Source organism: Lissotriton vulgaris, chromosome 3_1 (genome assembly GCF_964263255.1).
Source record: "Lissotriton vulgaris chromosome 3_1, aLisVul1.2, whole genome shotgun sequence".
Classification (NCBI taxonomy): Eukaryota; Metazoa; Chordata; class Amphibia; order Caudata; family Salamandridae; genus Lissotriton; species Lissotriton vulgaris.
In genome coordinates this window covers 1,818,621,728-1,818,645,135 of record NC_141689.1, presented here as the reverse complement: position 1 = coordinate 1,818,645,135, position 23,408 = coordinate 1,818,621,728, and the positions used below count along the sequence as shown (strand labels likewise).

Genomic DNA, 23,408 nt, shown 5'->3' with positions numbered 1-23,408 from the left:
TGTTTTTTTGTATTTCAATTATTTATTGCCATTTTTCACAAAACAATAACAAACAAGAAAAGAAAGGCTCCAGCATAGCTATTGGGCTTGATTGGGCTCACATGGTGCACAAAGCAAGACACCTCATAAATAGGGGGTGGGCAGAACTTGCGAGTTTCACTGCGTGAAATTCCACAGAGTTACAGATAACCTCTGCGCAATTCCATGGAATTCCGCCAATGGGTGGATAATATGATGCACGTGCTGCAATTTAATGCCGATAGTGCGAGTATCGATGATAATCGGCGCAGATGGCAGCATGCGTTGTGCTAGAGCGCAGAGCCATTCGAGTTGCTTTTGCTGTTGCTAGAGTAGAAAATCCACTCAAGTGGCTGCCTTCTGACTGCGACTGCTTGCAAACACCGCTGCCTGCCCATGTTAGAAAATCACTCTAGCGAACATCAAATCTCGCTCGCATATTCTGGAGCCTGGCTAGAGAAAAATAGCACCATGCAGCTATTGGTGGAATTTGGCCACAATTCATCATTAAAGAGTTAACGCAGAGAGGCCAAAATTCCGCTGGCCGAATGGAATATTCCGCCCACCCCTACTCATAAGTAATGCCATGAGCGGACTGTTCAGTTGAGGAACTTGCCTCCATAATTCATGCCTCTTGGCAAAGATTCAAGTCACACGCCGCCACATGGATGTTCCCTGCATCATTATAAGCAGAGGCCTGGGTTTCTAGAATGAGGAGATGCCAGCATTGTTCTAGACTTATATGTTCCTGTATTTTCTGAAAGTAGAGCCGTAAGCCTCTAGCCTTCTAAAGTTCCAGCCTCAGTTGTTCAAACTACCTTTTAGTTCTCAACCTCCCATGTGCTCAGATGTGTATTGACGAAACTTTGAGGACAGGTCTACCTCATAACACCACCTTTGAGTCCGTTAACTGAACCCACAATAAGCTCTAATGAGTACCCCCAGAGACATGTATTGAAACCCCCACTGAGGTGGGTTTCTCTCATGCCTGCACTATCTTTCCTTTACAACTTGTTTCACAGTGCACCTTTTTAGATTATATTTTATAATATAGTACACTCAGTGGTTTCTCTCATTATTTATACAGAGACCACGATTTTGATTGAGACCCGAGAGTTCTGACTTGGTCTGTTGGCTCCAGACCAGACTCAAGTGTTCCTAACTCTGGCTCCACCAGTGCATCTTGTGACTTCTAAACCTACTGCCATGAATACATAAGGAAATGTATGTCATTTGTGCTTCGATCAGTAGATCTCTTCCACCCCACCTTTGGCACTGCTTGGCCATGTCACATCCTTCCTCAGGATCAGCCATTACTGCAACTGTTTTGTATTGGTTGACATATTGTCAAGCAATAACATACTGCTGCTAATTTAACTTTCATTTACAACAGGAAGCGTGTTTCCCCAAATAAGCCCTCTCACAACAAGAACTGGTCATTGGTGCGAACACAAGATTTTTATGACCAACTCCTGACAACTGGGCAAGCTTTGAGTGAACTCTCTCACTGACTGCCCGAGACCCCCCAGTAGGCTTAAGAACTTGGATTTATTTGGATTCAACAATTTACAAAATGTCATTCTGCACTGCTACTGACAACGTCAAATACTTACTGCTTGGGTGGACGTGAGCTTACTAAGCTCTCTGTCTTGACTGAGAGCAGTGTTGGAGCCTTCAGCCCTATAATAACTGAACATTCCATGCAGAGCTCAATATCAAATATGATTACAATTTTAATCCTCCTCGTGTCATCTGTGGTTAAAAGAATCCGATGTCACAGTCCATATTCCTAAGTAAGTGTCAAAATCCCAGTAACATTATTCAGGACTGATATGGCGGGCACTACTATGCCTTTCAAATGTTCTCGACCTTCTCTGCAATCCCTATATTAGTGAAAACGTCAGATAATTTGCCCCTGGGCTCAAAAAAGTTGATTAATTTCATTTTACAATATTTGTTGTATGGTGGGGCTGTTATTTGTGGCACTGAGGGGGTATGCCTCTTGCCTCTTCTCAGCAAATTACTATGATTCTCACTTCAGTTTTTTAGGTTTGTTGTTTACTTCAAATCAAATATCCATTAAAACGTAATGATTTGGCAACTCTCTAAATCGTTTGTGTTGTTTACATTACAAGAGTAAATGCTAAAGCTAGTTGGGGCCATAAAACAAAGTACAAATAGAAAAGAATGTATTTTTCCTGTCTGTACTTAATTTTTAAAGTAAAACAGGAAGTAAATTGAATCTATTTCTAGTGTTCGCATGCATTCAGTCAAGAGTGGACTTTTCCAGTAGCCATGTATATTGACACCATTTATTTATTTTATTTACAAAGTTTTGTATAGCGCGCGCAAGACCCAGATGGGTATCGGAGCGCTTCACAATTTGGATTTAATAAGAGGAAGGGGTCCCAGTACTTGAGAGTCAATTTGCAAGGCAAACCAATAAGCAAAAATTAATCAAGAGACAAATAAGTTCACATTGTTTTAATCACAATGTGAATATTAACAAATATCTGAATTTCATCACATAAAAACAATTTGCGTAGTGCCCCAAATTGGTAAAAGGAGGAGGGGGGGAGTGATCCTGTGAGGAAGTGGTGAGGGAAAAGAGGAATTCTGTAGTGACAATTAAATCAGTCAATATACATTATCTGTACATGCTACACAATGTGTGTAGGAATTTTAGACCACATGGTTCAATTCATCATTCCTACATAACATCATACTCCACAAATTTCAATTAATGAAGGCGTTTAGGGCGTGGAGTTGGATTCTAATGGTAGTCGTCGACGTTTCGACCCTCTATTGTGCAGGTAGAGTTGCTATCCTTGCTGTGGGGTCTTCATCAGGACAGGGGTGGGGACACACCTATTTATATAAATATAAGAATTAATAATGGGGAATGAATCCCTATATTATTCCAAGGGGAAAAGCACATCATAACTAACATAACTTGGCAGGGAGCATACTCACTATAATGCCCAACAACTAAGGCAAAAAAGATCGGGTGTTACACAAATAAGGTAGACTCATTTAAATAACCAATGGTCAAAAGTAAACAGCACGTCTCGACTGGGAGACAAGGAATTGCTCTAAACACGTTGAATAAATCTAGCGGTTTAAAAAGAAAGAAATGGGAGTAAAGCCGGTCCAGAAAAGGCAGCAAAAGGACATTTCACTGGTAAAAGACCAAGGGCACGGCGTGGTAGTTACTCAGTGTAAACAGTTTAACGGAAACTCACCACGACGTAATATGCGGTGGACCGGTTAGTGGCTGGGTCCAACGGAATCGTCAAGGCTGGGGTAACTGTTTATAAACAGTAATTGCGGGTGATTTAGATAAATAAAATTATCTGAAAATACGTGGTCAATTCAAGGTTACAAATGGCGAACTCACCACGGACTGTATCAAGGCGACCCCGGTTCAATGGGGTGATGTGGTCAAAGGTACCAGCAATTTAAAAACGATGCTGGGGAAAACACAAAGAACACCAGGGTTTAGCACAGAGGGGGGGACCTCTGCTTCATCGGACACAATAAACAGGTTAGGAGTTGACACTTACCAAAAATGCGTGATATTGAGCCCAAACATTAGGGGGTCTGGTCAACTCACACGGGTGCCTCGTGGGTTATTACTAAAAATAGAGGAGGGTCAGGGTTTTAGTAAAGGTGAAGTCTGCTCTATACTGATCAGACAGAAACGATTAAGCAATTGCACTCACCCGAAAGGCGCAGTCAGCTTATGATCGTGTGAGGTCCGGGTCAGTCAGGAAAATGATTTCATGGAAGATACTGGGGGAAGGAAAGCAGGAAACACTGTTGGAGAGTGCCCGCATAGAAGGTAATCACTTCAAAAATGCAACCGTAGGAGAGGACGCTTACCGAAACAGCGATGAATCGCGTCCCGCAAGGAGCCGAGTTCGCAATGGCGATTTTCGGTTCCGGCTTGGGAGATATCCCCATGGTAACGGGATCACGTGGTGCAGGACACCCGTGTAGGCATAAAGTAAAGACTGCAAAAAGCGGCCAGAGTTCGATGTTTTCACTAGTGAAACTCGTAAATGACTTTGATAATTCCGAAAATTAATGGCTTCAAAAATAAACATAATGAAATCGGAAACATCACTCATAAGTGGCCTTGGCCTGTCTACTTATGCAGATCTCTCCCTGGTCTGTGTATCCGGTCCAAATAACCCAAAATAATGCATTCATCCCTTCAATCCTGTTGATAAGCCAGTGGGGGGTAAGACACCCCCCAAACTTGCCAGGCCAAGATGTAAAATAATGAACGCTCTCTGGCCTTGTCCAGCAGCTGTGAGTTTATTGGTTGGACTAACTCTAGAAAAACATATTTGCCCAAGGACAGGGTATCAATTTACACACTTTTCCTGGTCTATCCTAAGGGCTGGGTTGGTAAATCATGCTTCCTCCTCTGCTGTGGCTAAGGTTGGTGTGAGTACAATCAACAGTTTACACAATGATAACTAACCGACCAGTATCAAACAGGCTGTATTCTAACCTACTTGCCAAATGTTAAAAAATAAATACATCTTAAAAAAACAATAGCATTCCTTTAAACAGTGGGAGTTAATGTTTATGGTGACATACCCGTAACCAGTGTACAAATCTTCAAAAGTAGAATTTTACATTTAACACTTTAACCTTCGTGCCCAGCTTAAGTTGACCTTTGCTGACATCCATCACCTTGGGTGAAACAAAATTTGGTGTCCTACTTATCCTCAATTGTCAATGTTTTGGGAAAATGGGGAGGGGTAGGGCAAATGTGAGGAGAGAGAAGAAAAAAGAGAAAAACAAACTTCAGAACAGTGTTTATTTACCTTTTAGAACCAGGTTGGTTGGTGACTGCTGCAGACAATTTCTGTAGCTTTATGAATGTCTGCACCCCAACCATGGTATAGCTCACCTATGCTAAAGACCTGCCCCGATCCCAGCCCCACAGTCCTCACTCAGATATAATTACCACTGCGGCTATTGCTTTTGAGAAAAAGATTTGAATGAGAGCCAGGATACATATATGGCTGAGTGTGTAAGTGTTAATAATATGGTACGATTAATTGACTAAAGTGTAGCAGAATCAAAATGGTGATTGTGTAATTTTTATGGCCTGACCTGACCGCGTAGCTGCCACCAGACAATTATTAGTCTCACCAGTAGAGGAGCCTTGGCTCCACCCAAATGTTGGAAGCCAAGAGTACATGTTTTGATTGGACCGACGTTGTGTGCTTCCACTAAAAAGTGCTTGCCCTTCACCAGCTGGGATAATTTTGCCTATTTATCCAGCTGCCTGGAATTGAACTTTCATGGTCACACACGTCACTGGAATGCTATTAAAGTGTAGCAGATAACCAGATCATTTATTACTTTTTTCTCTGGCAGCAGTACAGATGGGAGAAGGGCGATCATAACCGTATATGGATTTTTTTTTTACTTTGTTTATCGAGTAAAATCACAATAATACAGCACTTGATTGGACAACACATTGCATAATTTCAATAAGATAGTACGATTAAAGCATTTAGCAAGAAATGTTCATCACATATTTCCTACCAGTCTCTCCTGCCTTCGCATTTCCATTTCAGTTGTGGGTGACACACACACATCTCCCCTGTATGCATTCCAGTGTGACCATTTCTTATCCCACTTCTTTGGGCATCTTCAAGCTTTATAGGCCTCGGTCTCCGCCAGCATACATCTATCCATTTCTTTGGCCCACAGTGTGGCACGAGGTGGGTGCATGACCCCCCCAGCCCCTAGCCACCTCTCTCTTAAATAGTGTTAGCCCAGCGTTGCAAACTCCCTCTCTACGTCTGTTAGGTCAGTAGCTTCCCATATGTTCAATATCCCGAGCTGTGGTGTAAGTGTATTAGCTTTCCCCAAGGCTGTGTGCATATGATTCGTGGCTTCCTCCCAACGTATTTGGATTTTTAAGTCAGGCTTGGTAGTGCTCTCATAAGCCTGACCTATTTGCATTGACAATGCTTGTTTCTTCTTTTGTCAAGCTATTGTTATTTTAGGAAAATGAAATTGAAGACATCAGTCGTCAACTTTATTTTGTTTACAGGATATTCTGGAGTAGAATGTTCAACAGACATCGAATATTTATTCTGCTTATCATGAGTGCTTTCTGTTTAAACCAGGCCAACTTGTACTACTTAGCAGGGCCCCCGGCTGTAAGGTAGTGTCCTCTGTAGTACTTGTGATGGAATACATCTTACCAACTGACTATGAAATGTTGTGTTCATAACAGAAAATGAAAACCTTTATAATTTACTTTGTAAACCATGTGTTGTAGTGCTCCTCGCCTGTAAATTCCCTGTTTCGACTTCTGTATGCGGGAGACGTTTCTGTCCTCTATCATTTTTCTATGATTCTTTTAGACACCAAAAAGCAAAGACCAATTGAAATAGGAATGGAAGGTTTGTCCATTCCATCTCTTCCATGATCCCCAACATTTCTTGGGATGTCTATCCTTTGTCCTGGGATCTCACTGGAAATCTCAAAGACCCTGCTCGGGAAATGTGCAGTGTATCCCCAGAAAGCACATTCCCTTGATAAACCAGTGCCTGTGTCTAACCTTCAATATTTAAAAATAGGGGGAAGATGAGCCCTACATAGGGTGGGCAGAGGTATTAATTTTAAAACAGGCCTTGACTGGTCACTCAAGGTTCACTAATCTGGATAAGAACTGGACCTTCAGGGCAAGTTCCTTGTATTCATCTCGAGTTCCGAGGAAGCAGAGGTGACTGATCTTGACCAGTATTTGGAAATTACTCCTTCCCTAAAGCCTACTATATGAAACCTTGCTACTATGCCCCCACATGCAAGTTGAGCTGCTCTGCTGTCCAATGAAGCAAGGAGTCATCCTGACCAGGAGGAGGTGAGAAAGGTTTAGCTCACAGGAATCTGAAGGATGGCTTTAGGAACTGAGTTGTGCCCAAGAGCTATGGTACCCTGCAGGCAGCTGGCTATGACCATATGTGAATATATCTACTTCAATTGAGAGTCCAGTACATTCTATTTCTATTGAATGATGACACCCTCTGATGAGCCTGCTTTGCCCCTTAACCTGTCTTATGGTGTGGGAGATCCTCCCATCCTTTATGACAACCTGAGGAGGCAGGGAGAATGCCCGAATTCCAGTGCCCTTTGAACCATTCATCTATTATGTGCAGTTCTGAGAAAGTGTGTTGTAAAAGTGTGGTAGAATCCTAATCCTATTGTTCTCAGTTTGGTAAAGACGTGTGCAGTGGGTACCATAACCATCCATTTGTGTGATACGTGTCCTCAAGGTTTGATATTCTTGGAGTGTGTACCTTGGTTATTAAGTCCATTTCACAGACCAGTAGCTTTCTGTTGTAATTTTAATTGCTGAAGAGGTGTGGCGCAGCGGCCAGGGTGGCTGACTCCGGAACACAGGGGCTCCCGGTTTGATCCCCTGTGTTGCGGCAGGTTAGCCCAGCACCATGTGACTCTCGACAATAGCGCGCTTAATCTTCCCGACGTCCCTCAGTGCCTCGACACCTTCGGGTAATTGTTTGTGTTTAAAAAAAATACTGGATTTCATTTCATGACTAGTTGATCTGTAGCTGCTCCCTTTCGGAAAGGTACTCCATTGGTCACCTTTTCCTGAATTATGGAGGCCCATAAATTTGATTCTAGAAATGTGATTTTGGTCAGTTTCCCCATTCCTTGCTGTAGGTGGGAATCTAAGTTCATTTTAGATGCTAAGCGTTTTGTGTTTTTTGATGTGATTGCTCTTTTGTTTGAACATAGGGTCAAGGGAGAAACCAAGACAAAAGTCAGACAGATCATCACACTGTCAGTTACTTTCAATTTGTAGCAGATCCCAGAAAGCTAAAAAATGCCATGCAAATGAGTGGAACTAATCTTCGGATCTTAATACACAAAAAGATTTGCTGATGTTTGCAGACCCAGAATGAAAATCTGCTACTGCTGCTTTTTGGAGTACTAAGTTTGGCGTTGGGGGCATGAATGGGGATATATCTGAGGGTGTGACTATGCAAAATACATGAGACACCCAGAGACCTGTAAATATGTGAATTTTCACAAATTTACATGCTAGTTTTCACAAACAGTTTACATGCTAGTTCCCACCATGGAGTACACACAAAACTACTGTAGAAAAAGTCAGATGTAAAAGTATTTGCAGGGAATGGAGCATCCTCATATTGTATGCGGGTGTATGATGCTTAAGCAATTAAACATCATAATATGGTGATCAGTCACCCGAGGGGTGTTTTCGTAACTCCCCTTCTCGGCGTAAGTTGAGATAGTCACGACTGTGACGTAGGGACGAGGGAAGTAAAATAAAGAGGCTTAATGTGTAGTCAAGCGGGATGGTAGCACCACATTATCATGTCCGGGTGTGCTTAATTGATTATTCCAGTGTACATTCACCATCGGGGGCAGTGAACATAATAATTGGTGACGAAGTGGGTGGATCCAGCATCTGATTCTGTTTTGGGTCCCGTTGCCTATGGATGCCGTGGCAGTCGGGAAGCGGGCGTGTCTGTTCTCCGTTCCTGAGGTGTGGTCTGTCGGCATGTGGATCGCGCACGTTTCCTGCTGGTCCCGCGCTCCTTGTGTGGCACTAGGCTGTGCTGGTGAGGTCCTCTGGTGGTCGGCCGGCCATGTTCCGTGCAGGGGGCGTGGCCTGTTTTCCTCCACAGAGCGGCGGCTGTGGCTGAGCGGCTTCATCTGGGGCTTGATGATTTCTCCCACACGTGTGGGGCTACCAGAGGCCCAGTGGTTGTGGCTAGCTTTGTGGACTTCAGGCGTTTTCTTGCATGGGGAAGGAGAGTGGCCTGGCGACACACAGCCCTTTGACCGGCCATAGAGTGCAGGATTTGGTCTCTGTTCGTCAGGCAAGTGCTTTTTCTGGTTTCCGGTGGAGGAGAAGTGCACGTTTGTATATGACCCCCTCGTACTTCAAGAAGGTGGTCAAGGGGCAGTGCAAGCTTATAGCGGCCAGGACCTGGGGGGTCATATTGGTTGCCCACTAACTGTGACACCCAAACAACTGTGCCAGGTCTCCCACCAGTGCTATCTCAGCCATTCCCCCCTGTGGAACCGTTTCTGCTTGATGGCCCTCCCTCAGCTCAGGCAGCTAAGTGGAAGGATTGGGTTGATCGTCTGGAGACTTACTTTGTGTAGAGGACATGATGACACAGTTTGCACCGCTGTTTGAGGGCATAGGTTATTTAAAAGATCGCCTAATAAAACTTCATATTGACGAGTTGATTCCGCCTGTGGCATAACGACACAGGATGGTAGCATTCCATCTGCGGCCGAAGGTGAAGGAGGAACTGTCCAAACTTCAACATGGGGTATTATTGAGAGGGTGGATGGCCTGACTCCTTGGGCGTCTCTGATTGTAGTGGCCTGAAAACCCAAACTGCCAGGAGAAGTTCGGATTTGCGTCGATATGCGCCTACCTAACCTCACCATAAAGCGCGAAAGACACCTTACTCCTACAGTAGATGACATTGTGGTCGAGGTGAGTGGGTTGAGATGGTTTTCAAAGCTGGATCTACGTGTCCTTTCTGGGCTCGACGGTGTGTACAATGTCAGTGACAACATTCTGGTGTACACCCCCACCCTGGAGGAGCATTTTTCCCGCCTAAAGGCTGTGTTTCAACAATTGATGGAGAACGGACTTACCCTCCATAGAGAAAAGTGTGACTTTATTAAAAAGGAGATATCGTTTTTTGGCTACTACTTTTCACAAGATGGGGGTGTCACCAGACCCCCTAAAAGTCCAGGATATACAAACAACTCCTGCTCCTAACAATGTAACTGACGTAAGAAGCTTAATGGTAATGGTGAATTACTGTCGCTGTTTCATCCGCAACTTGACCGATCTTACTGCTCGGTTGAAGGGAATTAACTAAGTCCAATGTTACCTGGAACTGGGGACGGGAACAGGAGAGCGCCTTTCAGGCCACTAAGCAAGCCCTTTTGGCAGAGACGCCAATGGTGAATTTCGATCCAGCGAAGGAGTCACAGTTGTCCGTGGATGCCAGTCCCATCAGACTGGGGGCGGTACTTTCTTAACATCAAGGCAGTGGGGAATGGGCCCTGGTGGCAAATACCAGTCGAGCGTTAACAGCGACGAAACAGAGGTACTTGCATATTGAAACGGAGGCCATCGCCATTCACTTTTCATTTATACCTTTACGGACAGCCGTTTACTGTACATACAGATCACAAGCCTCTCATTCCATTGTTCATGGGGTCATCATCTAAGCCCCCACCTCAAATTGAAAAATTGATTCTTCAATTGCAAGACTATCATTTCACTGTGGTATTCCGTCCTGGAACACAAAACCCTTCGGACTATCTCTCGAGGCACACCCGTCCAGCCACCCAGAGCGAGGAAATGGAGGCAGAAGAAACAGAGGAATATGTTACCATCTCTCATCGGCTGGTTTTTATACCTTCATTTGCTGAATTCTAGGGAGCTTCCTTTTTCGAAAGGACTCCATGCAAATGCATGTGTTTTCAAGCTGTCTTCCTCATGTGCGTTTCTCTTCTGTGGTCTGCGTTGCTCTCTCTCGTATGTGTACTTCTCTCTCCTGCCTGTGCTCATGTTGTTCTGCAACACCTGTGGACTTCTCTGCCGGAGGGCTCTCCTTGTTGCTCTCTCTCACCTGTATGCCCCTGTATTGTTCAGCCATGTTTCTTCATCCCCCACCAATCTGTCCCTTTGTGTTGCTTTAACTTTGCTCTAATTTTCTAATCGTATTGCTTTAACTGACTCCTACAAATCTCCCTCTATGTTGCTTACCCGCTCACAACCCAATCCCCTTGCACCTTCTCCATGCACCGCTTATACCCTTTCATATTAAATGACTTCTACTATGTGAAATTATAGCATTCATAGTAAGTTGAAGGTGGTGCGTAAATTATAGCTACCTTGCGTTACTCCAGATTTACTAAGCAACACAAGGTCTCGCAAGGTGGCCTTTCGATGCTTGGAAAATCTGACTTAAGTGTTGCGTTGCCCTTGTGACACCAGGAGTGAAGCAAGGGCAACTCAATCCAATGATAAATCTGCCCCTTAGTTATGTATATTGGGCCACGGTATACAGCATTCACTTTGTTTTTACAATGTAGTATGTGCTGATAGCAAGGCAGTGTATGATTGGCTAGTGGCTGTCTTTACAAAAGATAGCCACGTTGCTTTTACCTCACTTTGACTGTGTTCTGGGTAAGGGCCTTAGCTATCATTAAGTAGAAGGCTGTATTGCCTTTCCCTAACTGTTACCTACCTATTACCATTTTATTAACCAATTGGGTGCTATGGACGTGCTGGAGACGTCCATAGCACCAGTGTTGACATTCTATGGACAGCTCCAGCACATCCTAGAATTTGTGCCTGGAAATCCCTCTGGTGCAAGCACACGAGGGATTTCCCTTTTTAGGGCTCACGCCCTGCGTTGCACTGCGCAACAGTGCTCACGCAGGGCGAGAACCCTTTTGTCTGGGGTTTGGAAACGGACCCTAGAATCTCACACGGTTGTGCGTGTGCTTTTCCTTTTGGGTTCCGCTGTTGGGCTTTATGTGCATGTTTTTTTTAAAAAACAGAGCACGCAATAGGCCAAAGGCGGGCGCATTGCTCCGCCCTTGGCCTATTGGTGTCTGTTACGCGTTGTAAAGCCCATATGTGTTCAATTATCGTGCCCAGACTCGGGCACGATAATTGAAATACATGGCTCGCTCTTATTCTTTATTTTTGGATCCATTTCACACGGAAGCAGCAAAAGCCGTTTCTTTTCCTTGTTTGTTTTTTGAGGGAGAAGTCAAAGAAGTCTGTTTCTAAAGTCACCATCACACATGCTCAAATTAGTTTTTAAAAAAATATTTGATGTTCAGTCTGGCATAATGGCGTAGACGGTTGCATTTTTGTCTTCCTCGCACAATGGCTCTGTGGCCTTATCGGAGTGATAGCGTCCTGGAGAGGACGGGTCTTTCAGTTCTGGGGTTAAGCTGGACTTGAGCACTGAAGGGGGTGAGACTGAATCGAGGACGAACAGGACACTCTCCCATCAGGTAAAGGTGATGCGACATGACAAGAGATCAACTCTAATCTGGAATTAGGGATAGCCAGAAATGTATTTAGTGCTCCCACAATTAGAGATTATATTGCTGTCTGATTCTTGTAGACCGCTATTGCCTGGGGTTGGGAGAGTGCTAAGAAAAGACCAGGAAAGAACAAGTTTAACTTCTCAATTGTGCTACTGTGTGACTGTTCAGTGCCCTGAATGACATTACAACTTCCTGTGCCATAGCAAAGCCCCAGGCATAGCAGAGGTCTGTGCAGCTGTAGTGTTTCCTTCCCTCAAAGAGTGCGTGTTTTTGGTCTTCAAGCTTATCCAACCTGGCTATTTATATTGATGTAAGAATTGTCCTCTTACATCTTCCTGTGGAATAGGGGGCCGGGGACCCCTGCGATGCCACAGATGCTCTTCTGTAACACGAGGAATGACGCAAACTAGCTGAAGCAGCTTCTCTTACTTCCCTGTCAAGGTTATAGTCAATGACACTTTTAATTTGTTCTTTTGGCCTCTTTTTTATGTCCTTTTCTGTTTAATTAACTCTGTCTGTGTCTTTTGTCACATTCATCATTGCAGATGACGGATTCCATGAGGTGACAAATTCAGGGCTTGTGGTCGCGGATGCATCCCTGCGCTAAGAGCAGCACCTGCTCTGCCGTATGGGAACCAAGAGCAGGGGAAATAAAAGATCAGTCTCTGACTAGGTGACTTATTCTTTTCACCAGTGATGGGCATGACACTTGAGGTCAGCGTCATCCACTATGGAATTGCTCTGGAAGTGATCTGTGCCATGGCGCTGGCTGCACCATTTAACCCTTGGTGAGAGCCACGGCCTGACAAAGGTCCTAACCGACCTGCCGCATCACCAGCTGGACGTAGGCTTGCGCGGTGGGGATTGAAATTGATTTTGCCTCTTGTCTTTGGAAGCCCTTCTCACTGTGGATACAATGAAATGGCTGGAGGGAGCGAGATTTGTCTTTCCCAGAAATTAGATTTGTGGGTGGAGGCGGAAGAGGCGTCAGGAGCCAACACGAGATAAAGAGCCCTTTCTAGGTTCTATAAATATATGCGGCACTCAATGCTTGGATTCTCTGTACAGAGCAAAGTTTACCTTTCTCCTTGGTGCAAGAAATTGGGCAGTGGAGCAGTAAAGATATTTTCTATCACTTACCTACAACATTATATTTAATAGTAGGAGGTGAAACTAAGTGGTGGTGTTTTTGTGTACCTCCCATGGAAATCTGGCTACATAGGATGTATTTTGTTCAAAATAAAATTTCTGTCTGCAGAAGAGAGACTTTTGAAGGAGTTCTCACAAAGTGCAGATAACAATGGGCACTTCTTGGAAGGAGAACGTATTACCCGCTCAAGGTTTCAACTCCCTTGAGCCATGACCACCCCCTCACTCACATGTGTATTAAATACCATATTACACTCTGCACTCCTGATTTTATATATACTGTATATCTATAAATATGTTTGCAAAATTGAGTTATTTTGTGTCCCAATATCAGGGTTCTGGGTATGAAAAATCACGTGTTTATACTTTTTAAAAACTTTTTGTGACGTGATGTGTTGTGAAGAACTGCCACTTTGTAGTGCTGCTGGTGTTGGGACAGCATGGGTCTACATTGTTCCACCTGTTACTTGTGTGGAGCACCATTCGAAGATGTCGAGGGGTCCGATTAAGCAGGAAGTGATCTCAGATCAAATTTTCGCTTAAAACTGTGCACCAAAGTTGCCTGTACCTAGTTGAAAAGGAGTAGGTGATCCATCACATGCCCTGCATAGATGAAAATGTTCTTTAAGTATGCTTGTGTTTTTTTAAGTTGCTAGGTTTAATTTATTCTTCAGTTGTGGACACAAAGCCTTCCGATGCTGACTGACTCCCACCAAGCAGACAACTTTCCTTCCCGGTCTTTTAGTTGTATATGGCCCGAACGAAGAGTCCTCCATTACTGTCTCAGCTTTACTGAAGATATTTTGGGCTGTGGCCTACCCAAACGGTACTGAAGCTTTTAAATCTAATTCTCTTATCATTTACAATCTTTTGTTTTGTAAAAATTAGACACAATTCCCCAAAACAAATAGTTATCACTTTTATACACAGAATCATCTCGTACCAACTTTTCATGATCACTTTTAGTATATGCATGTTTAGTGGCCAAGCATCGGTTTCTGCTTTCCATCAAAACTTCACGTACACGGCTGACATGCAAGGCTATATAATATCTTGAATGTTGATGCATCACCATTTCAGCCTATTGATGCTCACAGTATGCCATAAATTACCAGATTGTGTCATGGCATAATTTACGCCAGAGGTGGCCCCTTGGTTCCATGAATACTTACGTTATGTGTGGTGGGCCCTGTCCTGATATTGATATTTATGGCACAGAACTCAATTTTAACAGGGTGGCACAACACCTGTCGTGGGCACTCGTGAAAGTGGACGAATTTGCAGGCGTGTTGCTAGTTTGAAATAATTGTTTTCTCACTGGTTCCCCCTAGGCACTTTCTTATCTCTGCTGATGGTTGGTGAACCCTGAAACGTGTGCAGTGTAACCTCCCGGCCCAAACTTCATACACCAAATACACTTGATCCCTTCTATGTTCCTAAATAAATTAGAATTAAACAGGCTGGAAGGTGCCGCTTCCGGCTATCTCTTATTTACCCCTGGAGTTGTCCTTTTTATCCTTGTGCTCTAGGTTTAAATAAGCAAATAGAGGACTGCTGAAGAGCTAGTGGGTGGGACGAGGGGTCAACTCCGTGAGGCATTTGAGAGGCTGAGGCTGAGGCTGTGAGATAGTTGTACTACTCGACATCCAAGATCACTGCAAATGTTGGACAAATTGGACTGAGCTGTGTATACTACAGCACTGATTTATATATAAAAATGCCTTCAAACTCAAAGCTTTTACAAGCAGTTTTGTTGAGGCTGTGATGTCATTTGTCATTGCTTAATGTTTTGCTTGGTGAGCCAATCTCCTGAGATGCGTTTGTGGGAAACCCCCCTTCACAATCAAGACATTTATGGAAGCAATGATGCATTTTACAGCACATTTTCCCAAAGCATTTGGCTGAAAGCCATGGAGTTTTCAGGAAGTTCAGAAAAGATTTGACCTGTCCCCTACATTTTTTAGGTCTCGCAGAGAGACCTAATGCCGCCCATCCACAAAGCTGACTTTTACGATCCGGATTTGTAGAAGTGCACGTGCTCGTGACCGCGCTTCTATCACAGCCATCAGCCTCCCTCCCACGGGCAGCTTGGCCTCAGGCATTCACCCAAGAGCGACTTCTCCTCCCCCCTAATTACATCCCTGCTGTTTACTTCTTTGACGGCCGCGAGGCCGTGCTTCAAAGGGATCCGCTCCCCCATCCCCTGCTTTAATTACATTAGCGGTAAAGGGCTTGTTTGGCAATAGACACTAACATGCGAGAGCACTGCTTTTCAAGCATGCACATTGAACGTCTCCTAGTTTATGTTAAATATGCAATTCAGTATTCTTCTAGGAAGGTGTGTAGACTGTAGAACCGTGCTCTTTGAACCGGGTCCAAACCATTATTTGAAATCCGAGCGCTTCTCTCTTAAAGACATTTCGTGGCACTTTGTGTGTTGAAGTTATTTTTGGAGCGCTACTTCTGTCCAGACTGGTTGGGGACACTTCTCATGCTACAGATCTTTCACGGCATGCCCATTATTTTGTTGACTTTTACTTTTGCATGTGGGAATGGAATGTTGAGTGCACACTGTGGGGCAGATTTATTAACGGCTTGTTTAATTTGTTTTCTTCTGCGGCTCGTGCCAAAATGATTGACCTTTTTTTTTCTCAGTGTGCAACTTGTCAATAAGGTACCGTACAAACTTTCACCACTCATATAAAGCAGTGCTACTTTGCACACATTTTAGTAAATCTCGGCATTTGCTACGTAAAGTTAAATGCGTCCGCGTTTTGCCTTTCTGCCCCTATTAGACTTGTTTAGTTCAGCCAGCATATTACCCTTGTTATCTGGTTTTAGTAGAAAATTTTTTTTTGTTAAATATGCAATTCAGTATTCTTCTAGGATGGTGGGTAGACTGTAGAACCGTGCTCTTTGAACCGGGTCCAAACCATTATTTGAAATCCGAGCGCTTCTTCTCTTAAAGACATTTCGTGGCACTTTGTGTGTTGAAGTTATTTTTGAAGCACTTCTTCTGTCCAGACTGGTTGGGGACACTTCTCATGCTACATATCTTTCATGGCATGCCCATTATTTTGTCGACTTTTACTTATGCATGTGGGAATGGAATGTTGAGTGCACACTGTGGGGCAGATTTATTAACGGCTTGTTTAATTTGTTTTCTTTTGCGGCTCGTACCAAAATAATTGACCTTTTTTTTTCTCAGTGTGCAACTTGTCAATAAGGTACTGTGCAAACTTTCACCACTCATATAAAGCAGTGCTACTTTGCACACATTTTAGTAAATCTCGGCATTTGCTACGTAAAGTTAAATTTAACCATATATAAAACTACTTGGACAAAACCAATCTCTCACTAAAGACCATGCCTCTGGCATCAGATGTGTAACATTTAAAATCAACGTGCTCACAATTTAGAAATCGTCACAAACATGCATGTTTTAAGTGGGAGGCATGTTGCCTGTGAGATGTCTGCATTTATGCGGACATCCACTGATGAGAAAAGCTTTTCTTCTCTACGTGGCTTGATGTGAGAATTCACCTCATTAGCGGTTCGCTTAGGGCGTTATAATACTAATACTGGGAGAGCAGAAATACTGGCTCTATTTTATTACAGTCCCCCAAAGCTTGAGACAAACTTCCCCTCTGAGCTCCCCCATTTATCCAGCGGACTGTGTCTATTCACTCTCCCTGGCCCATATCTCGGCCCTGCAGAGCCCTACGCGCAGTACGTGGTGAAACTGTGTTTGTTTGCCAACAAGCTGCGAGCACCTTAGCGTCTCTAATTGGTGGCCCGATATGTTAGCACCAGAGCGGAACAAAGGCGAGGGCAGCTTCTGCCCCTGAGGGTTGTGCTGTTAACTATTATCAGGGCCACTGGAATTATGCAGCAGGAGAGGGCCACATTATGCGGCAGGGTTGAGTTAATTATGCGGCAAGAAAAGCCAAATTCTGCCGCATAATGCGACACATTTTGTAATAGTATTACTTCATTTATTTGTCATTTATAAACTTGGTAACATTGTTTGGGCATTGGTTGCACCCCGTTAGAACCAATTTAACACCCAAATTTAACAAAAAGCACCAGAAAGTTGACCAGTCTAGCTTTGCACAAGGTCTTCCACTACACGGCAACATGTGTGGCTGCATTTTTAATAATTTTTGAACCGTTTGAGGAGCTAGAGACAAACATTTTTGCTACTAGAATCTGCATATTATGCGTCGGATAATAAATCATGTGGCAAATATGGCAAACGTATAAGTATGTGAAAATCGCAACAGCAGCACAATCTCATAATTCCAGTGGCCATGAGTATTATTCACTGGTTATGTGGTTTATAGCTTTCCTTACATCGAACCGCCCAGGACATGATATTTTTTACTGGACTGACTGAATGCCCTACTGTGAAAACGGTACAAATTATATTCTGAGCACGCAGCACAGAGGATTCCTTTATAGGTGGCAGGATAACTGCCTCTTCGATGCCAGTATCAGCGACACTTCTTCAGATGGCAGCATCACAGATACATTTTAGACTGCGGCGTCACTGGTACTTCAGGCACTAGGGCCACAGATGCTTAGTACCCCAGACATTTTCACTGTTTCATAGGGCATATTCACCGCCACAGGCGAGCTTTTCAAATGCTGTTGTATCCTTCGCTAGCTTTTATATTAGAGGCACTTCTTCTTCCAATGGGAATGTCACAGGCACTGCTTCCGATGCCAGTGTGGTGATGACTTCTTCACATGCCATGATGGTAGGCACGCCTTCACCTGCCAGAATCAAAGACACGTCTTCAGATAGTAAAATCAATTGCATTTGTACAAAGGGTGAGATCAAAGGCAATTCTTCGTATCACCTTGTCGCAATTTCTTGTTAGGCCTCGCCTGAGACAGCACACGTGCTGTTGTTGCTAGATATTTTGTTAACCAAAAGGGTTTTTAGAGCACGCCCATTGCTTACCATACATTGGCTTCCCTGCCAGTGGTATTTGCTGGCTCTTGATTGGTTAGCATGTGCCAGGTTCACTTTCTCTTCATTTCTTTTTCTCTTCAATTGACAAGGAACTAAATACTAATTGATTCTTTTTGATCACTGTTCTTCTGTTGCTCGCACTGGCACTTTTTTTCTCAGTATGCAACTTTGTCAGTACGTTACCCTGTAAACTGTCAACAATTGCTTAATGCAGCAATGCGTTGCATACATTTTAGTAAATCTTGGCATTTTCCATAGACGTGCATGAGTGAATCGAAAATGGTAATATTTCCAAGCGCACTCCACACGCAACCTGGTTTTGTTTGCTTGTCTTTAAAGTAGAATGCACTTCCCTTCAGTTTCTTTTTTCATTTCCCCACCCTTCTATCCCAAGTGGAGACTCACTCAAAATGTGCCATAATATATTTGGAAGGATATGGAAATGAAAGTTATGCAGATCTCATTATCTCTGGCATTAGCAGCAGAGCTACACCAAAGCATAGATAGATCTTACAAAAGCAGCAGAATTGGGCTCTTGCATGCTTAAGTTTGAATCAGCAACTTTGTACACCAATATAAGTTAATTAAAAGCCATGAATATAGATAATACATTTTCCATTAGTCTTTAAACAAGGACGTGTAGTTGTATGACGGTACAAAATAGTCCCTCAAACACAACAACAAGTCACTGCAAAGCAGTATCTGCTCCCTACTGTGTGTGTTTTTGAACTGTGCTCTGAGAAAATAGACTGTGATGGGATGAAATCTTGAAATAATTACAGACACTGGACACTATGTTGGAGTGATTTCCGGTCCATTGTTTTTTTGCTGATTGTACAGCTGCAGATAGGGACCACAAACCAGATGGAAATCAGCTCCACTCCAATTGGAACTGTCCAGCCTTAACTACTAGGCCACATCCCTGCATATGGGAACAAAGCATATATGTGCATTCCAGCCACACCAAGGTTTCCTCAATTAGAAAAACAAAATGGTGATTAAAGGAATGCTTGAATACATCTCGGCCACTATTAAATACTGTGGCCCATTATTTCTTTGCTACTTGTGCCACTACCGAAAGTGCAGGGCTAGACTGACCAATCTGTCATTTCCGTGATGGGCAGCAAGGCAGGAGGCTGATTTCAGGGTGTGATGGACTGCCATCGGGCCAACCATGCTCTTGGAGCACCATTCTAGCTGTGGCCTCCGTCAGTGTGTGACTGATTTAAACATTTTCTCAAGCACTGATTCTGTTTTTCAATCCAGCCATAAGAAATGGACGAGCGGTAAGCAAATCAGTCTTTGCTCATCCAATAGCAACAGTCCATCTGAGCCAGTAGGCCAAAGCCACTTTGTACAGCAAGACAAAGCCCCAGGCATGTTGCAGTTCTGTAGGGCCGCCACTGCCATTCCTTGAAAAGGAAGTGGCAAATCTCTTATTCTTAGGTTCATGCTGTGGCCTCAGATCCCTGAAGCAAGTCAGAATCAACATTGGTTTAAGGTGGAGGAGTACGGTCAAGCATTATAGCCCCCTACAGACGGCTATAACAGTTGTTAAAGGCTCCTAAAATGATTTATAGGGCTGAGCCGCAGCCTCAAGAGAAAGGGCTTTAAACCACTGTTCTTTCCTGAGGCAGAAGGACTGCAGCGCTTTTAGAATATTCTACCCAGTGAGAGTAAAACGTTATAAAATTAAACCAGGAGAACCAAAACAGAAGCATAGTCGTGTTGAAGATGGTCTGCACCGGCCACTATTGGCCCTGAGCCGCTTCATTAACTTTATTGGAGCTTCCAATATTCCAACTTTCTAATTCCATTTAAATACCCATGTTTGCTTCACAAATGGATCTGCAAAATATACCATCAAAACAAAATCTACTATTTCCAAGCCCTTCCGGCTCTTCAGTACTAGCCTGCACTTAAGTATGAAGCACAGTCACTTTGCCACAATGGGTTCTTCTATTTGATCCACCTTTCGCATTCACCTCCACCTCAACCCCTCGCTTCTTAAATTCACACCACATTTGTAAATCTCTCTGTTCACGTGGTAATGTGCTCCATCCACAACATGCTGTATTTTTGGGCATTTCAGTGCACAGAAATGGTATTCCATATAAAGTCACCCTCTCTATCCGTAATAAAATGTGCTCAGCTTGCTCGTTCTGTATTCTGTGCTGCAAGTGTGAAGCAATGGATAGAGTACTGACAGTGAACGACTCTAGACTCCAGAGGTTTGCATTTATTATTAGAATTAATTAAAATTGTAGACGGCACCTGAGGAACAGTCTGTGACTGAAAAAGACTAATCAAGGCATTTTGCATCGTACATTTTATTGCTAACGTTTTCTTGCTTGATCTTTTAGCGTTGTTTTTAACCTTCCTAATGAGTGTTGAGATTTAGTAGGCCTTTACCTTTTCAGAGGCATCAGTATCAAGACTGTATAAACTCATAATGCAGAGAGAGGGAAAGATAGCCCCTTGATCTACCTGCACAACTAGGAATTGGTCAACGTTCGACCCAAAGTTACTTTCAAATCTATAAACTTTGTGTCACAAACTTTCCTTCTGATGTATCTAGCACAGCTTTGAAGTCTAGTCTACGTGAATTCTCTAATTTATAAGAATAACTTTTTTTTAATAGAATTTAGTGGTTGCTGCTGGCACTGTTTTGCATTTTCGTAGCACAGTGAATAAAATACGTTAGTTATCCAAATCCAGTAGTACTTATGTTATCAAACTGTACAAGATGCGAGGTAGAGTCAGAACCGCTGCAATTTAAACCTGTGTCCAGCAGGTTGTATATACATGGCTGCAAAGATTCCCAGGTCCATGTGTAATGCCCTGTTCCAGTCCAGATTTTTTCCTTCAATTCTGTGCCTTTTAGATCTATTGTATAATGGAATAAATTAGACTACATGTCCCAGAATTCATAGAAAAAAACGAAACTTGTGTAGCACATCACGTTTGAATCGAGGACATTTAGCAGGGCTGCACATATCTCTCTGCAGTAACAAGAGGGACTGAAAGAAATGTATTACAGGTCTGTTACATATCTTCCCAGTAGACACACTGTGGAAAACATAAGATGTAGCAAACTTCACTGTTATGGACAAGGAGGGTGAAAAAGTAGATGCTCAGCAAGGCATTTCCGTTATAAGGATATCAGACCCTCACCCACTATTAGTGGCAGGCTGCATCCTCAGGACTGCTCTTCACGCAGCTCACGAAGGCCCCAGCACTAAGGAGCTCTAATGCTGAGCTTTTAGTTAAGAGGAGGTATCATGTTTTGTTATTTGCAGTCCCTAAAATTACCTGTGGATTACCAAAAACTATTTTATTTTTGGTTGTCTCTGATGAGATTAAACGATAGCCACAAAGAGATGTTTGTGAATACAGTCATTCATACATTTCTGCAGCAGGTGCCTTTACCTTCTGACCTAGCACGCCGCTTTAAGATGGCACTTGACTGTATCAATCGCCTTTCAAGAGCAGGGGGCTGCTTTGTGGCCCAGTGATCATTAAGGCTTAATATGACAGAACGTCTACCACCCCATGTGATCGCCTTAGATAATTTTCTGTTGGTGTGTGACTTCAATTCCCACCCGGAACTGGACTCAGAGCAGGAGACTCTACTGTTTTTTCTCTGACCTAGAGATGCTGGGCTTACATCAAAAAGTAATCAGCTCTACGCACATAGCCGGCGACACACTGGATCTTGTCTTTTCAAACTCTTTGAACCTTCAGGTTGATTTCTCACGTTCTTCAAGTTTGGACAAATCTTTTTAGGTCTTGCGCCTAGCGTTGCTGTGCACAGCACTTTTCGCTCCGCGTGAGACCTCTTGTAAGGGGGTTTTGAAAGCTGACCACACTCGTGTGCGTGTGGTTTTGCTTTCGGCGACAGGCATTGGCTTTAGCGTGCTTTATTTTTTAAAAAGGCATGCAATTGGGCAAAGGCGGGCTCATGTCCCGCCTGTGTAACGCCCATTCCTGCTTGTGTCTTGCACGCGCAGCAGCGCGCAATTGCCTCGCTCCCTCGCCCCTGCTCCTCTGTTGTGCGCGCGCACCACTACTTTCGATTCCCGGCCCTTCTCTGTGGTGCACGCGCGCCACTGATTTGTTTTGCTTGTTTTTTTTATAGTGGCACGCTCTAGTTGCGTCGCGCATTTCTTTTAAGCCGCAAATCCAGCCAATTGCGGCCGCTGGTCTTTATCCAAAATGCATGCTCGCCCCACTCCAGCGCTTCATTTTTTTGTTACCGATGGCGGCTGTGCGTGATGTTTATAAAATGCGCGTCTCGCCCAACTAAGGTTGGTTTGTCCGAGTTACATGAAATGCAGCAACTCCATTTTATCAACAGTTCTGTGGTCTCCTTGTTCAGAAGACACAGCACGGCCCTGCGCATGTCGACGCCATGCACGCTTCATCGGAACCCACAGCGGCAACTTCCACTATAACAAGGCTTTTGTTTGTTTACCCCTGAGAAGCACATACTCGTGTCTGCACTTCTGTATGTATAATCTATACTCACTTAGTAGTTGGCCGTGATGTCCTGCTTTCCTACATGTAAAATGCTGTCCGATTGCAAGCAGGTACATCTTTAGGTTGGATTTTACGGTAACTGATTTCAAAGTCTAACACATTTAAGGCACCGATGATGGGCACTTAATTTGAAAAACCTAAATCAGGGTGCGTCAAGAGGTGTGCTCATTCAAACATGTTTTAGAACAACATAACATTTCTTTGCAATACTAGATATCTACAATTTTTTTTTTTAATGAAAATGAAGATTCTAAACCAGCAATGTGCAATATCAACAGTGAATGACCAATGGTGATAGGATACTTTGGACCAGGAGACGTGGGTTATAATCTTGTTTATAACTTGTAACGATTTGATGCACACACTAGTGACTATAGCAAAAGAACTCTAATTCACTTTGCACGCTTGTGCGGTGTTCTAATTGTAAAACGTTCTGCCTTCGTAATTAGTAAAATACATTTCAGATTTGTTTTCCCTTTTCTCTTCATAGAATACTCTTTTATTTAATTGTTTTCCATTCCTGATGCCACCCTGTGGCAGTATGGAATATTATTACTCTTTCCTGGGTTGTTCAGGTGTACCCGTAGAAGTGCAG

At 43.5% G+C, this 23,408-nt stretch overlaps 1 protein-coding gene across 1 annotated transcript in view; it reads left to right on the top strand.

The window, feature by feature from the left end:
- Window positions 1-23,408, top strand: part of SLC10A7 (solute carrier family 10 member 7) — an 872,524-nt gene that overhangs the window by 100,969 nt on the left and 748,147 nt on the right. The window lies entirely within an intron of this gene.